This window comes from Heterodontus francisci, unplaced genomic scaffold (genome assembly GCF_036365525.1).
Source record: "Heterodontus francisci isolate sHetFra1 unplaced genomic scaffold, sHetFra1.hap1 HAP1_SCAFFOLD_483, whole genome shotgun sequence".
Taxonomy (NCBI): Eukaryota; Metazoa; Chordata; class Chondrichthyes; order Heterodontiformes; family Heterodontidae; genus Heterodontus; species Heterodontus francisci.
Window position 1 is genome coordinate 559,726 of NW_027140557.1, and position 4,641 is coordinate 564,366.

Sequence of the window (4,641 nt, forward strand, 5' to 3'; positions counted from 1 at the left end):
AGGAGGCCACTCGGCCCCATTCCTTCTCTCCCCGCTCTGTCTCTCCCTGGCTGGAATAAATTTATAGTTAATTGATGAACTGATTATCAGGAATACATTGGGTAATAAACTGAACAACTTTTTAAAAGGGGCAGGAGAATAATCCCTCATCCTGATTATCTGCCAATCTGGCGATGGGGTTTAGTGTGAGTATTTTAGGGTGAGTTTGGATCAGTGTTTGATATTTTCGAACTGCAGTGACATTCCAAATAAGGGCTAGAATTGCAGGTGCAAAATTAACCAAGAAATGGCCCAAAGCATGCTGTCCAGGGATAGAGGGAAGGAGAGAGATGAAAAGAGAGTGACAGACACACAGCGTGAGACAGAGGGTGAGTCAGGGGTAGAGTCAGATGGAGACAGAGTGAGATCTAGGAAGAGACGGATGGAGAGGCAGAGGGAGAGGCAGAGGGAGAGTCAGAGGGAGACAGAAAGAGAGACAAAGGGAGTATCAAAGAGAGATATGGGGAGAGATAGAGATAGACGCAGAGACAGACAAATAGAAAGGGAGAGAGGGAGGGACAAACAGAGAGCGGGCGAGATAGAGCCTCCACCACATTCTGAGGCAAAGAATTCTAATGTTGAACAACGTTCTTAGAGAAGGAATTTCTCCTCACCAGCTAGAATTGGCAGTCTCCCGGTTTGTCACTGGGGAAAGTCTCTATCCAAGACAGCGTGTGACAGGTTTGTAAGCGTGTGTATCTGGCCTGTGTCTCACACAGTACACACTGTGACTCTCTAAAGGGTTCTGCTCCAATTCCCTGGATACGTGCTTGTTAGCAATAGGTTATGTTACTGGGCTGTCACAGTGTTGACATTATGGAAAAGGTACGGCAAAGAAAGAAGCCATTCAGCCCATCATGTCTGTGCCAGCTGAAAAAAACTAGCTACCTATTCTAATCCCACCTTCAATCACCTGGTCTGTAGCCTAGCTGATTGGATACCGGTTACCTTTTAAATGAGCTGAGGGTTTCTACCTCCACTACCATTCCTGGCAGTGAATTCCAGACACCCACCACCCTCTGGGTGAAAAAGATTTTCCCCATGCCCCCTCAATCCTTCTACCAATCATCTTAAATCTGTGCCCCCGATAATTGACGTCTCTACTAGGGGAAGCCGATCATTCCAGTCTACTCTATCTAGGCACCTCATAATTTTGTGCACCTCAATTAAGTCACACCTCAGCCTCCTCTGATCGAAGGAAATCAACACTAGCCTATCCAATCTTACCTCATCGCTGCAACTTTCAGTCCCCGGCAGCATTCTTGTAAATGTCCTCTGTACTCTCTCCAGAGCAAGTATGTCCTTCCTGTAAGATTGTGACCAGAACTGTACACAATGCTCCAGCTATGGACTAACGAGCACTTGATACAGTTCCAGGATTACACTATTGCACTATGTATCTCGGCCAATAAAGGAAAGCATTCCATATGCTTTCTTCACCACTCTATCTACCTGTCCCGACACGTTCAGGGAGCTGTGGACATGCACTCCAATGTCTCTCACTTCTTCTACCCTTCCCAATATATTCCCGTTTATTGTTTATTCCCTTGCATTGCTTGTCCTCCCCAAGTGCATTACCTCACACCTTTCTGGATTGAATTCCATTTGCCACTTTTTCGCCCAATTAACCAAACCATTTATATCATTCTGGAGTCTATGGCTATCCTCTTCACGATCAACTGTATGGCAAACTTTTATGTCATTTGCAAATTTTCCATTCATGCTTCCCAAACTTAAGTATAAATCATTAATAAATACCACAAATAGCAAGGTACCCAACACTGAGACCTGTGTAATGCCACTGGAAAGCACCTTCCATTCACAAAAAAACATGTATTTCCTGTCACTGAGCCAATTTTGGATCCAACTCGCCACATTCCCCTGCATCCCATGGGCTTTTACTTTTCTGACCAATCTGCATGCAGGACGTTATCAAATGCCTTACTAAAATCTATGTAGGCAACATCCACTACACTATCCTCATCAAGTCTCCTTGTTGCTTCCTCAAAAAAACGCAATTAAGTTTGTAAGATACGGCCTTCACTCAACAAATCCATGCTGACTAGCCATGATTAATCTATGCCTTTTTAAGACAGTTATACTATCTCTCAGAATTGATTCTAATAATTTTCCTACCATTGAGGTCAGACTGACAGGCCTATAGATATTTGAACGATCCCTCGCACCCTTTTTAAGCAATGGTTCAATGTTTGCAGACTTCCAATCCTCTGGTCCCTCGCCTCTGTCGAGTGAGGATTTTAAAATGATCCTCAGAACTTCCGTTATTTCCTCCCTGGCTTCCATTAACAACCTGGGATACTTTCCATCCAGCCCTGACAATTTATCCACTTTTCATGTCAGACCCTCTCGTACTTCCTCTCTCATTATGCTTATCATATCTAATATTTCACACGTCTCCTCTTTAACAACAATGTCTGCATCATCCCTCCCCTTTGTGAAGACAGAGGAAAAAGTACTCATTATGAACCTTGCCCACATCTTCTCCATCCACGCATAAGTTACCTTGCACATCTCTGATAGGCCCTACCCGGTCCCTTGTTATCCTGTTGCTCTTAATGTACTGATAAAACACCTTCGGGTTTTCCTCTTTTCTCATGCAAATATTTTTCATGTCCTCTGGTTGCTTTCCTAATTTGCTTTCTACTTAACCCCTACACTTCCTATACTCCTCTCGTCTTTCTAAAGTATTTTGTTTTAAGTGACAGTCATAAAATTTATTTTTCTGCTTTGTCATCGGAGCATTGGAGCATATCTTACCCTGTATGATTCCAGATAACCAGGGAGCTCCAGATTTAGCAGGACCGCCATTTTTCTTTGTTGGGATAAGTCTATATTGTGCCCGTAGAATGTCGCTTTGAATGCCTCCCACTGCGTTGCTACTGATTTTCCATTAAGTAGTTGAATCCATTTCAACTCTCAACTTCGTAAAATTTATCTTCCCCCAATATTGAACTTTTACTCCCTCTGCCTCTGTCATTCTCTGTTCATCTCTCTCCTTCCCTCTATCCCTGGACTGCAATGCTTTGAGCCATTTCATGGTTGATTTTGAACCTGTAACTGCAGGGAATGTCACTGCAGTTTGAAAATATCAAACACTGATCCAACAGTCACCCCTAAAACCCTCACACTAAAAGAATCTGCTGAGTGTACGGGAGGGAAGGATGGAGTGGAAGAGCCTCTGTATTTCTCCATTACTGAATTGCAGTGGGTTGGATGTTTAATCAGTCTCTCACTGTGCCTGTTGGGTGAGTAGGCGAAAGAAACGAGAGCAGTTCGCATCCCTGTGTGACTGTCACTCCTTCTGTTGTCTGTGTGCAGAATTAAACCCTGAGTCCCTCTATCCAGGTCTGGCTGTGATATCTGGAAAGATGCTGAATCTTTCATTAGTTGCTCTACTCAAACCGAGTTCAAGGCCTGAGTAGTGAACAGAATTTCACATTAATTGTTTTAATAATACTATGATTGAACAGCAGGTTGTGATAAACTCGGCCAAAGGCGGACAAAACTCCTGTCCATCAACCTTTCCACAGGGAGTGCGAGGATCTCCAGGTTCCGTGCGTTTAAGGGATACAGACCGATACATCGGCAACGAACCCCAGAGATTCACAGCAAAGACTGTGTACATGAGAGGATCTAACAACCGGGAGCTGAAACTCTGGGATGGGCTCTATTGTCACTGTGTTTGTGTGTCCGGTATAATCGCGGCAGATCCGTGTCTCTCTTGTTTCGAATGAAACGATGAAGATCGCCATTCGCTATCACTCACATTGACCGCGGGTTTCACTCTGGTTAGACAAACATTTGCTGGCTGAAATGAATTCTACAAGGTCCCAGCAAACACACCGACTCTCTCCTTCCTCCCATGTTTCTGTCGGATTGTTTTGAGAGGAGGGTCTCAATGGTAATAAAAACATTGCGGGGAGAGATGGCAATTTGAACATCGAAATGGGATAAGCTACCGGCTGCCAGACCAGCTGAGTGGTTCCAGCATTTCTTGTTTTTATTTCAGATTTCCAGCATCTGCAGTATTTTGCTTTTATGCTACCGGCTTTATAGGTTATAGATTCCCTCCACCCTTCCCGACACTGTCTCCACCCTACACCCATGTTCAGTTTCATTGTTCGGACATTGATGACGGTGAAATGGGGAATGTTCCCATTGATTTTTGTTGCAGTGATCGGCGCCCGCGAGATATTGCCCCGCCCACTGGGACGTCAGTAAACGGAGAAGAGCGCATGGGCTTCCCTTTCCTAACACTGCTTCTGAGCGTCATTCACTGAGTGAGCAGAAGATTGTTAAAATCAGCTGCGAATGGAGACATCAGGGCTTCAGGGTAAGTGAATAAATGGCATTTGCTTCCAGCAGCAACACCAGGTTTGGGTGCGCGTCTGCACATGTGCTCAGAAATTAACATTGAATAGCGGGCAAGTTCAGCGGTAGACGGGGACTGTGTGGAATACACACGAGATGCCTGGATACCCGAGTCCAACCCGAGCGGGAACCGAGGACATGTGTCAGGCTCGGCTGGGGCCCATCTTGCAGCTCCGGCTTTCGGACTCGGCTCGGGCTGGGTCCAATTCG